At 43.4% G+C, this 12,499-nt stretch overlaps 1 pseudogene; it reads left to right on the top strand.

The window, feature by feature from the left end:
- The first annotated feature begins 4,407 nt into the window (after positions 1-4,407).
- LOC137146209 (cis-aconitate decarboxylase-like) lies at positions 4,408-11,521 on the top strand (annotated as a pseudogene).
- Positions 11,522-12,499: the final 978 nt, after the last annotated feature.

The raw sequence follows: 12,499 nt of genomic DNA, 5'->3' as shown, positions 1-12,499 counted from the left end.
TTTCAAACCCAGAATTTCCACATACCTGCACTTCTCAGTCTCATGAGCAGGAGTTTGTTCTGTGGAGGTTTTCTCAGGACACAAAGACTAAAATAAAATCCCACTTTTTAAAAAATATTATTATTGTTTTTAGAGCGCTAGGTGACCTTAAAGAGCTGGCAATGGGAGAAGTGGCTGGTATCCATTCCCAACCACTTCCAAAAATGTATCTTGGAAAGAAAGCAAAGAAAGCACAGCTGCTGTTGATACAGGAAGAGAAGATAGCGCATGGCAGATGCTTCTCTGGGGCAAGGATCAAGCAGGGAAAATTGAATGAATTGAGACAGCCCTTCCGCCCCAATTCAGCAAAGATATTTCATCAGGTGCCGCATTTTAAACGTGTGAGTATTTCTGTATCCTGAACTGATGCCTGAGTGCTATTGCAGCCGTTGAAACCCTGGCTTTGTGTGTTCCACAAGAAACACATTGTTCTTCTCTCTCACACACATTATAAGGGCTTGTATTTTCACAAAATCAGGGAACTAAGTGCAGATGGGCCAGTCTGGATGCAATTAGCAATGCACAGATCTTCACCTAAAACTCTGAATTGAATCTGTGCCCAAAGCTTTCCTGATGCTTGGAAAAAAAGCTTGATCAACATTTTAAAAATTGCTCCCCAAAATAATTCAGTTAATTATTTAATTACAATAAAGTTTAGACCTTTGTAGTACTGTACTCTTACCACAGAGAGCATTTCAAGGCCCCAAGTCAAGAAAGCATCGTGGTTTAAGAAGGGTGCTGGCATGCATGCATAACTTTAAGCAAGCGCATAAGTGCTGTCCTGAATTGGGATCTAATAGTACATCTGCACAGTAGTTGGGAGTGTGTTTCCCAGCTCAGGCAGACAGCCATGTGCTAGCTCTGCCTGACCTAGCACCCTCAAAATAATGGCATGGCCAGTGGTAACATAGGCAACAGCTTGGACTAGCCACATGAGTACAAACCCACCTGCAGTTGGACCCCCTGGGGATATATTTGGGTGGCTAGCCTGAGCCATGGTCCGTGTTACCCCTACTTACGCTGCTGTTTTTCAGCTAGCACATGTCTGTCTGCCATAGCTGGGAAGCAAGCTCCCAGCTACTGTGTAGACAGACCCTTAACAAAGTGAGCGTGTACTGCATCTTTACAAAGAAATGACTGAATATCTACTTCTGGGTTTCAAGGTAACATAACTGCTGTTGAAATCCAAATACAAATGCGCAGTTTGGTTTAAATGGGGGTAGTTAAGGCAGCGCCACAGAGCTAGGCTCTCTAGAGGTTTTGGTCTGAAATAGATCAAATCTGTTGACTTTCAGGCTTGCTGCAAAGGCATTTGCTTGATAAGGTGTCTAGAGAAAAGCTGCGGGTACGCTTCCTCCATGGTAAAGGGCTAGCTGATAAAGGTGGCTAGCTGAGTTCTCGTGAAACTGATTTTAATGCAGCTGAGAGTTCATTTAATTGTATTTACTGTGTAATGAATTATGTTAGGGGACCTAGAGCCTTGGAAAGGCCTCGTCATCATTTTAAATTCAAATAAATAAATACAAGTTCTCCTTTCTGTCTGCAATACAAGTGAAGATCAGCTCACGCATGGCTTCTGAGTGGGATAATTTATCAGCTGGTGGGAAGAGATAGCACAAAGTGTTACTTCAGGTCCCCATGCAAAGGTGTGGAGATACAGGAAACTGAATCTGCCATTTGTGTGTGTGTATAACAATCCTCTCCAGAGCTTTTACAGGTTCCTAGGACTGCCCATTTCTACCTCCATCTCATGCTAAGAGACAAGCATTAGGTAACTAGAGACTAGTACTCCCTCTGCATCACACACCATATGGCATGTTGATATTCACCCAAAGGACTGGACACCTTCCGTCACTCTTTCCCCTGGATCACACTGGCAAGGATACAACATAGGCAAAGACCTGGGCTGGTCTTAGGAGTATATCAAGCAAGTGGCTTCATGGAAACAGTAGAGACACTTGCCAATTCAAAGGATGCCCAGGGCTTGTTGATTTCCTGTGCTAAAGTCACTAATCACTGCTGTCCCTTTCATTTAGGACAGCCACTGCTTCTGGCACTTCCTAAGTACTTGTCCTTCTGCCTGCACATCAGGGCATTGATAACATCTCTGCTTGCTTTCTAATGCAACACAGTGAGGTTGGGGTTCCCAGAGCACCTCTCCTCTGAGCTAAAGTTAGAAAGTTGCATTTTGTTAGTGAAAATCTCAGCTACAAACATCCCTAGCTTTGAACCCATATGGGGCTGAGATATTCTAGTTTTTATGGTGAGGTAATCTTTGGCCTGCAGGCCACATAGCAGCATAAGGCAGAGTAAGCACCCCCCTTTATGCAGTATGGACTACCCAGATCTCTGCCCACAAATGCTCCAGCCTGCACAGCTAAGCTGATGTGAGGGTGTCACAATTTGCTGCTGATATAGACCAGTGGCAAACTATTACCCCTCCCAACCCCAGATCACAGTGGGAATCCTCTGAGCTTGAGAGAGCCTTGCAGTGTGCCATGCCATGCACATGGCCTGTAGCAAAGCCACGGTCTAGCCCTTATGATGTGTCAGAGATGCTGAGCATGGCTCTGCCAAATAAATGGACTTACTTAATTGGATAAAGAAAATACCTTAACCCCTAGAAAATCCAGTAGAGATGAGAGAACTGGAGACATCTCTTAAATGGACTAGACCACTTGGCCCATCCTGCTCCATTTCCTTTCCTTATTTCTCTTAAATATAGCATATAGTGTTTGCCTACGTGGGTCCTGAACTCACTAGTGCTTCTTTGCTGTCACACAGCCCTCAGCCGCAGCTTTTGCTTTCTTGCACCCGTTCAGTGGCATTTGAATGAATGCTCTGTGGGCAATGCTACAAATGAGCTGCAGTATCTCTTAGAGACACAGCAGCCTCCCCAGCTTAGCCAGCCCATGCTGTTGTCCCTTAGCTTGCCATCTTTGTAATCTTTCCCTGTCCTTCTCTGTTACATCCGGTGCGCCCCAATGAGTTGAATGGCATTTCCCAAGTATAACGGAGAGAAATTGCTTGTCAAAAAGCTGTTGCAAATAGTACCATCCTTAAAGGAAAATGTAATTACACAGGGCTAGAGTCTGCCATTGTTATTTACAGTGGGTGGCACCCTACTAGACTGCACTGAAGAAAATGGGACTACTCCTGAAGCATTGTATATCTATGCACACATTAATAGATGAGCATAAAATATTATCAGGTACATTTTAATTCCAGTGACATTTTGTTCCGTATGTTTCATTGCGGGACAGTTATCCCCGGTGACATTTTGCTGCCGTTTTATATCACGCATTCATAAAGATAACAGCATTTTATAGAGCTGTCATTATCCTGAAGGATTCCCAAAGTGTTTCCCAAACTTTGTATGCAAAAAACTGAAATGAAACCAGTTCTGGGTAATTACATGACAGGGGTTTAATGGTGCACAGCAACGCTGCACAACAGCTTTAAAAAAGAAGTCTGTACCGCAGTCTAGATCTTCAACTGGTACAATTAGCATGAAGTCAACTGACCTAGCAGGCGATCTGGCTAATGGTACATATTTGGTAGTGAATTAAAGGTTGTTTATGTGTCATGCTAAGGAGTTAATCATTGTGTTAAGTTAGCATATATAATATGTTTAATATGACATTTTCCCATGTTCCACTTGCCTTTGGGACCAGTGAAACAAAATGTCGTTGACCTAAAGTACAGACATGACTACTTGTTAAATATGAATGAAGAGTTCAAAAAATCCACAGTAATGTACGAAATAAAATAGATTCGACTTCTAGATTAATTGGATGATGAACCTGCAGAGCATCAAAAAGTTAATTGGAAGAGCTTATGATTGAAAGAAACAGAATTATGAGAAGATGAAAGCAAATAACAAAACCCAGAAAATAATACAGTAGAACCAGCAGCAAAGAATAACTTATATAAAACCGATGTCTTTCCTGCTAGAGTTACCTGCAATGAAGGTACTTCAGTTGAGTGGCAGCAGACTTTCTTCTCCTTATCATTTCCTGGTAAGTAACAGTTTTATAGTCCTCATCAGAGAGTAGGAGGAGCTCAATGCAGGTTGCTTCACACATTGGCACCTTTGGTATTGAGTATTAGGTGTATTTCCTGAAAAGAAAGGGGTTTTCCTTCAATCTACTGCTCCACAACTGGAAAAACAACCATGTCTAGTCCCTATCAGCCCAGCTGCTGATGTCACCAGTCTTGAAATTAATTTGCAGACAAATGCAAAGACAAAAAGCAACTGGCTTTGGAAGGGTATATAAACCCTGACACCAAACAGACACCTCTAGCATTGCTTGAGGAGATCTTCCCAGTGCTCAAGAGAAATCAACAGACACATTTAGAACCATCAGAATGGTCTACACAACTTTATAGGTAATGCTATCTCATGCTGAAGATCTATCCTTATCTTATTCTGTTGTTTAGGTTGTTTAGTTTTAATTAGAGTTGGTGGGAGTTCCTCAGCTGGTTTAAACTGTCATAACTCCACTGACTTCATTGGATCTATAATCATTTACATCAACCAGGGATCTGACCTAATGTTTAAAAAATTAGATGGTTTTTGTTGACTCCTTTTTGACCTACTGAAATGGTCCCTATTTTATATATTTCTTCAGTGTATTCCATGTATTTCTGTAGAGTGCTGTATTGTTTTTATGAATGCTCTGTACTTCATATCTTAGTATCTACTCTGAATTTGTCCTGCTCACAGTTATGTAATGGGCTTAGCATGGTAGTTCTGTAACTTAAATCTTTATACTACAAATTCCGACATAGTACTTTTTTTCCCTGACTGTTCTTGGCACCCTTATCAGACTGGTTTCTAATTACCTAACAGCTTTGGAACAGGGTTCGGTTTACCTACTTCTTGTTTGAACTTTCGTTTTTTATGACTCGGGATTTACAAGAGCAAGCAGTAAAGGTGCTCTTAAAATGCCTGGTTGCTTTATATGACAAACGGTATCCTTCTCTTTTCTCTAGAGATCCCAGAAGGTCTTAGCAGCCTCCCAACAGGTGCACAAAATTTCTGCTCAAGGTTTGTATCTCTCACTTAAAGAAATGTTTCTCTCTCTTTTTTAAAGCCTTCTGATATGTCAATATGTAAAAACAATTGACAGGAACTGGGTTAAACATGCTTAGAAAAGTCTCTTAAATTTTTGGAAGACAAAATGTATTATTGTTATTGTTTTTAGGATTTCACTTACGGGCCAATAAATTATTACTGCCTTTCAAGCTCAATTAACATGAACAAAATAGGTTTAAAAAAAAAAAAGTGGTTATCGGCCCTGAACCAAACACACAATATTTACCTATTTTAGAGTCAAATTATGTAGTTCTTAATTAGGCAGAGCTCCCATTTGTTAGAAATAATCAAACAGGTTGTCCCTGGGACGGATTGGGGAGACGGAACCCTTTATTGCCTGCTTGTTCCACTTCCACGCCAGGAGTGAGCAATAAGGGGTTACTTTACGATCCTTTGATCCATAACAGTATGTAAATGTATCCATTTCCAGCAACTCCCCATAGACTCTTATTTGGTTACATTGACACCTATCAAATGAATATTAACAACTACATAATGAATATAATTATACCCGCCCCTGTTTGTTGTTTGCAGGATTATTGCACAAAGCGCAGGCATGTTACCTTGAAACTTACTAATATTCTTTATAGTATGCTGTATGCAAGGGAGGAAAAAAGATAATGCTGTATTCCCACCAAAAACCTTGGCAGGAGGGAGAACAGTGATTTGTTAGTCTCACTCCTTACGCAAATCGCTAAAAATTCCACCAAATAAGAAAAACAAGGTTCACCTGTGCCATAAATCCATTCTCTGTAGCTTAATCCCAATTACTTCCAGCTTTTAACTCTTCACTCTCCTACACCATTAACATAATAGGGAATCTTCCCTTAGAAAGGACTATAAAATTTCACTTGTACTGTAACCATGTATTTAAATGTTGAAATGGTAACGATCCTTGTTTGCCAAGAACACAGGCCTATGCTCTGCATTGTTAAATATTTCATATTTAATCTAGGGCTAGTTATTAAAATTGTTTAGAATAATTCCTACTCATTGTATGCTCCTGCTATTCTGTTTCCAGCCACAGTGGTATAAATCCAGAATTCCTCCACTAATGTCAGAGAGATCAAAAGTTTCTTGTATAGATTTTTTTTTTTAAGTCCTAGAGATTCACATAGTTGGTCATTTTACCTTGATATAACAAATGCTGATCAAAGAAAGTGACTAAATATACAAACAATTTAAAGTAATTTAAAAAATCCATGCAGAACCATTGACGCTAGTCAAATCTAATCTATAAGGCCCTTTTATTAACCTCTTTAAAAAAAGAGCACATATCACAGACTGAAGAAAGTGCTGCTGACAATATTTATATACTGATGGGAGGGTATAGCTATTACTTTATACTGAATTTCCAAAGGACATTTTCCTATTGTGAAGGTAGCAATTCTCCAAATGCAATGATTTGACATTATTAAGCCAAAACATTCTGATGGTCCCAAACTGAAATTTTTTCAGAATGTTCATTCTGTGGAAAATTTCAAAATTTTGGCTCCTTTTTTTCTGATTCAGAATGAAAACAAATTTCAAAATGTCAGAGTTTCCCCACGGAATAGAAATTCCAGTTTCCAACCTGCTATACTTTAAAATTGAAACAAATGTAGAAGTAGAAGAAATCACAATAGGTAGTGGCTGTATGCCCTACTTCTTGGCTGGCAGTAAAGATGACCTCATAGCTAGACAGACTGGAACACGCATACATGTGTGTGTGATTTGCAATTTTAATCTATTTCCTCAATTTAGGCTTGTTCTTGTATGTGGCTGAGAGCTCTGACCTGAACCAGCAAAGCACTTAAGTAAGTGTTTAATGTTAAGCGCTGCCATTGACTTAGTAGGGCTATCATAGGCTTCAGTGCTTTGCTGGATTGGTTTAGAGTGCTGAGCACCTTGCACGATCAAGCCCTTTATGCTGCTCCCAGATAAACCAACGGAAGATGCTGTGTCTATTCCTGATCTCCTGAAGCTGATGTAAGTTTTGCCATTAAGTAGGACTGAGCTATTTGATTTAAATATGCCTAGTGCATTCCTCACCAGGTAAAGGAGCAGGCATCTCATTTGTCTCCTCTGTCCTGTGAAACCTCTCTTGGCACAGGGCTAATCACAGGTCTCACTTGCAACCTCCTTCCCAAGGTAAATTTCACCCACCATGCAGGGTTACAATCCCACTTTTACAGGCGGGGTTTTCATTCATCTTCTTTGCATCTCCCCCAGCATTCTATCTGTGGCACTTCCATGGCTCCCATTACCATGGTACCCGAGTGCCTCACGGTCTCTAATGTATTTATCCTCATAACTCCTGGGATGGAGGGCAATGCTGTTCTCCTCATTTTACAGAGGGAAACTGAGGCATAGAGTGGCTAAGTGACTTGTTGAAGGTCACACAGGGCAGGAACACAACCTGGGTCTCCTAACTCCTAGACTAGTGCCCTTGCCACTAGACCATCCTTCGTCTCCAAACCAGGGCAATGTAAGTTCTGCCACCTTCACTCCCGTCATTCCTGAGCAGCTCCATTGAAACCAATAGGACTCTTTGACAAGCAGGGTCCTACTCCATGGGAGTAGGGGTGGCCTAAAAGGGTCCGGTCCTGCAGCCTGGCTGATCCTAGCTTTCTGCTTATCCCCACAGTGCAGGAGAGGAGTGCTGCAGAGGAGACCGTGACTGGCAGCTTCGCATCCTTCATCCACGGAGTCCGGCCAGAGCACCTGTCTGAGGTTGTTTGTCACTGGAGCAAAAGGATGATCCTTGACAGCATTGGGGTTGGCCTCTTGGGCAGCATGACTCGTGTGTTTGATATCGCCCTGCAGTACTGTCAGGTAGGAGTGATACGCACCAGCACCCATGTTGCCGTTAATATGGTACGTCTGGGCTGCATGTGCAGAGAACCAGCGCAAAGTGAATGCAGTGCTTGACTCTCCGTTTTATGGCTTACGTGGGATGTAAATCACGCATAGACCTTGCAGCGGGGCAAACTTCGCTGTGAGCGCACGACGTCACAATCATGGGCGCATTTCCACTGCCAAGTGCAGAGAGCTGACACCAAGGCTCTTGTTGGAAACAAATGGAGCACAGCTCTCCCTACAACACTGGGAGGGAGAAAACAGGAAGTGCTGGCTGAAATTAAATTCCTAGAGATCAGTGAGTAGAAAAAGCCGTTGCTGTTTTTCTCAGCATAAACCAGTAGCACATTCCTTCACTAGCCACAAACTTCAAGATGTTCAGGTTTGTGTAGCTGGTTTTGTAAAGGGGGAAGAAGTTAAGCCCTTCAACTGAAATTTCATTACGTCTTTAGTATGGTGAGATTCTGTTGTTTTAAGAGGTGCCAGGTGCCAGGAATCCCATGTGGTGGAAATAACACAGCTGCAGCTCAGCTGCTTGAGGTCGTCACTTTCAGAATGCAGCCCTGCCCGGTTCTCCCCTTACTGGATTCTCTCCCTTTTGCAGCAGCTGTATGCGTCAAATGCCATGAGCTCTGTCTATGGCAGGAAAGGGTTGAAGCTGTCCCCCACGCTGGCCGCATTCGCGAATGGAGTTGCGGTAAGGCTTTCTTTGCCAGAAGAGGCTGTTGAATGGTGCAGGGCACTTTAGGATAACCACACCCCCGATGTACCTGAAGTTGGTACCTGAATATTGGTACTGGCTTCTGTCATGTGACAGAGGTACGGGCCTGATGTGACTGGGACCCAGAAATCAAGTTCATGTGTCTGCTCTGCATTCCACTTTTGTTACAGTGCCAGTTAGCACCAGTGACTCAGTGATGTTGTTATGAAATTCATTATTAATATTAGTAGCGCCATGTGTATTGCAGTAGGAGTCATAGACCGGGACCCCCCTGGTGCTAGGTGCTGTACAAACATGATTTTCACCTTGCTGTTACCTCTCCCCTGTGGCAGGTTCACTCCATGGACTTTGATGACACCTGGCACCCTGCCACTCACCCCTCTGGGGCTGTATTGCCCACGCTGCTGGCAGCCTCCCAGATGCTACCTCCGAGCTCCAAACTCAATGGCCTGGATTTCTTGCTAGCATTTAACGTGGGTATTGAGGTGCAAGGAAGGCTCATGCGTTTCTCCACGGAAGCTCACAACATTCCTAAGAGGTAAATCTATCATGCTTCAGGGCACAGGGCAGCGCAGCTTAGCAAGGGTTAGAACATGGCACAGCAAATTAAATCAGAAAGTCTGGAGGAAAACCAGACCCATCCTTTCTGTGATTCACGTAACACTGCAGAGTAGAGGCCACCTTATTAAACTCTTTGGGAAACTGCAAAAGAGACACACTAGCCCAAAACAGCTGGTCTCTCTCAAAGTAAGACATATTCTACTAAAGAGTCATCTCAGCTATAGATCTGCACGAATAATAATTTTTTTGGTTAGTTGGTGGCTTTGAAAAATTGGAACAAAATTATTTTCAGGTCAGCCCAAAAGCAAACTTTTGACATTTTCTGCAAATTGAAAAGTCAAATTTTGTTTGATTTATTTTGGTTTGATTGAAACACCTTGCTTTGACAAAACTGAAAAGTTTCATTTTTTAAACATTTTTAAATTGTTTAAAAATCAAATTAAAGGAAACTAAGTCATTTCTATTCAAACTATCAAAATATTTTGAATTTTTTCTGATTTATTTTTTTCCCAAAATGAACCATTTGGCAAAACCACCAATGAATTTTCAAAAGGTTTTGGTGTCACTGAATCTGCATTTTTCACTGAAAAGAAGTTTGGGGCGAAATATTTTGCCCAGATCTACTTGTATATTAATAGCTGCTGTGTGTGGAATAAGGGCCAGCAGGCTTATAAAAGGAGTCAGTGAGGGTTCTACAAATTTAGATCCAAGGAACTGAGGGTTTGGCCCACAGATTTGCAGGTGATTAGGCATAATTAATCCAGTGTTGCACCTTAATGACCTCTGATGACCTTACTATAATACTCTGTGATGGGGCAAGTGCTAGCTAGAAACACGAGGCTATGGTGAAATCACACTCCATTCGCTCTAGTTTGCCTCTCTGTTGCTCTTCATGTCCTCAGTGGTTCTTTCATAGAGTAGATCTGTCCTGTGCACTCACCGATATCTATCATTAGATAGCAGGGGCTTGGTCTCCTCCGATGTGTCATCCTTGGCACCTGCCCAGCGTGGGTGTGCAACGTCACCAGATCAGAACTGTAGCATTTGACATCCACTTTGCACTAATGCGGATGCTGATTCCTGGTGCCAGACCAGAGAGAATCAGGGCCTACACATTTAGATTCTTCTGACTCAAAGGAAAACTGTGACTCCTAGGCTCACTCGGGTGTTTTCCCTCTCCCCAGAATAAACCAGCATCCACTTACACCAGCGGGGAGGGCCTGGCCTGCTTTTTTGCAATGGTTTCAGTGCCACGGGAATGCCCGTAAGTGGCACTGGGGTGCTCCCTCTGCAAGAGGCAGGCAGGGCTTTCCAGACAGCTGCCGCGGTGAGATCACTGCTGAGGTTTCCTTTTCAGGTTCCATCCCCCCTCATTGGTTGGCACCCTGGGCAGCGCTGCTGCTGCAGCAAAGCTCCTTTCTCTGAGTGGGACCCAGTGTGCCCATGCCTTAGCAATTGCTGCCTCCCTGGTGGGAGCAGCAATGGCAAATGCAGCCACCCAAGCCAAGCCCCTGCATGTCGGCAACGCTGCCCGCCTGGGATTTGAAGCAGCACTTCTGGCTGCCCAGGGGATGGAGGCCAGCCCCCTCATCCTGGACGACCTCCCTGGGTGCTCTGGATTCAATGCGTTCTATGGTGACTACCAGCCCAAACCACTGCCCCTGCCAGCAAACAGCCACCAGTTCCTCCTTGAGAAGCAAGACATTGCCTTCAAGCGTTTCCCAGCCCATTTAGGAATGCACTGGATTGCGGATGCTGCCCTGTCAGTCAGGAACCTGCTCATCAGCTATGCCGGCTCCTTCTCTCCCTCTCTGATCCGTGCCATTCTCCTAAGGATCCCAGCGTCCAAGTATATCAACAGGTCCTTCCCAGAGTCAGAACACCAGGCTCGACATTCCTTCCAGTTCAACGCCTGCACTGCTTTGCTGGATGGCGAGGTGGGTGTTTACTCCTTCACTGATGCCAGCATCCACCGGTGCCAGCTGAAAGAGCTCCTGGCCAAGGTACTGGTGGAGCACCCTGAAGACAACATAGCCAACTTTGACAAGATGTATGGGGAGGTAGCACTGATCCTGGAGAGTGGAGAAGTCCTGACTGGCAGATGCGATATTTTCTACGGGCACTGGAGGAAGCCCCTCAGCAGAGAATCACTCCTGAAGAAATTCCGATCTAATGCATCTCATGTGCTCCCAGAGGATAAGGTGAACACCATCATCACAACAGTGGCCAACATGGAGAACCTGCCAGACAGCTCCCAGCTGTAAGGACAAGATGTTTGACAAGTGAAGCATCATTGCATTGGATCAACAATTCCCTTCTTTCAAGGAGAGAATCTTTTTTCTATCTTTCAAAGTGAACTTCAAAGCAAAAACGAAGTCCAAGCACAGATTTCAGTGCTTAATGATCCCATTAGCTAGGCTGTGAAAGTGCGTGTGTGTGAGAGAGAGAGTGAGAGAGCTCAGCACAGAAAAAAGTTTAAACTAACATTTGGTGCTGCTTGATTTGCTGAAGATATCCTAGAACGTGACATTACAAAGACCCAGAAGTTTCAGTGATCTCCAAGAATGATGCATTATGGGATATCTTCTGTGAACCAGCATCCCCAAGAGGGAGGGGCAGAAGATTTTTTTTAAAGGTTGCTTCACATTTATTTCTGAGCTGAATGCTGCTGTGACGCTGGCTGGATTGATGGGGGCATTTATTATATTTTGTAACATCCATACATCAGAATCACACTAATTCATGTGAGATGTGCCATGTCAGGTACTGTTAGAAAGGCTAGAACGTGCTAAGTAAGATGATAATGTTAATGTTTACCTTCATGTTTACCTTCATGTGTTATGTGTGTAATGGAAGTGATGGATATGTTTGTATCTGTATTTCATATTGTACTGTGTTTCTGGGCGACACCCCAGACAGGATGGCTGCAGCACTAGCCTGTTTAATGGCCCATTAAAGGAATTCACAGGGACAAAGCGCCCAGGGGGAGAAGCCAGGGATATACCTGATGAGTCACCAGGACTTACTCATGTGGCCCTGGCCTCCATCTTATTCCTGTAAATTTCCACAAGCAGCATGGCAAAGGTCAAAGCACATAAAAGGCAGCTGCACCCCATCCATTTTGCCTTCAGTCTTCAGTCACCAGTCTTCACCTACCTCTGGATCAACTTATCTACAGTTGAACTGAACTGAAGCTGTGACACAAAGGACTGAGACCCATCCAGGTACTGGATGTACACCAG

This window comes from Emydura macquarii, unplaced genomic scaffold (assembly GCF_026122565.2).
Source record: "Emydura macquarii macquarii isolate MOO-44397 ecotype Brisbane River unplaced genomic scaffold, CSIRO-AGI_Emac_v2 contig_387, whole genome shotgun sequence".
In the NCBI taxonomy this organism is placed as follows: Eukaryota; Metazoa; Chordata; order Testudines; family Chelidae; genus Emydura; species Emydura macquarii.
This window is presented reverse-complemented; position numbering and strand designations above follow the sequence as displayed.